Genomic DNA, 1,082 nt, shown 5'->3' on the forward strand with positions numbered 1-1,082 from the left:
CCCATAACAACAAAAGACAATACTTTATTGAACCTTTTCTGATAAGAAGTGTGTGCTGCAAACGTGAGCATTTTTGACTATCGTTTCTGTCAAGTCTGCTCGTTTTATCGCGTTTAACCACAGCTGTCGTCGGATATTTTAAGCTCCTTATGTAGCCGAATCTGCGCTGGTTTGAATGGGCCGCCTCCAGTTTCCCCTTTGTTTTGCTGCCTCCAGCTAGCGCTGTGACTCAGAAAACAACAGGCCAATCAGAAGAGAGGCTCTTGAATATTAATTAGACCGGCCAAAATCGACCTGTTCTCAGCAGAGCTCCTGAGAGAGGAGCTGTAAAAATATATTGAGATGGTTTTTGGTACTTATACCGGAAATATATATTCTTAAGGACATCAAAACCTAAAATAAAACTCCAGAAATGTGTAAAATATGTGACCTTTAAGTTTAGATTTTGATTAGATCTGATTTGAATTCAATCCACCAGAAACCCCAGCACTATCAGCACCAGATTTTGAAATGCTCATGACAGTCATCACCAACTTGGCTTACCTTCACCTCACAGTGATTGACTGTTGTTTGGCACTCTTGCCTCTCATTTGCATAAAGTTCAGCAATTTTTGTTGCGAGGGAACATCAAAATATCACACAAGCTTTTGTGCATTCTGAAAACCTTGATAATTTCACTGCTATCCCAGCTGAGCATGTGACACTATGGCTAAACTAAGAGTATTATTGATGAACACTAGTTCTTGATTGAAAATAATGCTGAATCTGAGAGCAGTATTCATGAGGAAGTGCTGTCTGCACTCAGAGGGGTAAGTGATATGTGTGAGGGTTAGTGTGTGTGATGGTATTATGAAGGGTGTTTTGTGGGCCCCGGGGACATAAGGCATAAGCCACAGCACAAAGAAAGAGATGCTCACTAAACACTTAACATGAATAATTAATCAAAGTTCTCAGGGCTTGATTAGTTTTCAGTGACCTCAGTAGTCACACTGGATTTGGAAAGGTCCTTTCAATAGCTTGAAAATGAGTGTGATGACTAATATGTTTAGCAAATTGTGAGTCTGAGTTCTGATGACAGTCAC

The sequence above is a fragment of the Sinocyclocheilus rhinocerous genome, unplaced genomic scaffold (genome assembly GCF_001515625.1).
Source record: "Sinocyclocheilus rhinocerous isolate Xijiao unplaced genomic scaffold, SAMN03320098_v1.1 scaffold1537, whole genome shotgun sequence".
Lineage (NCBI taxonomy): Eukaryota > Metazoa > Chordata > Actinopteri > Cypriniformes > Cyprinidae > Sinocyclocheilus > Sinocyclocheilus rhinocerous.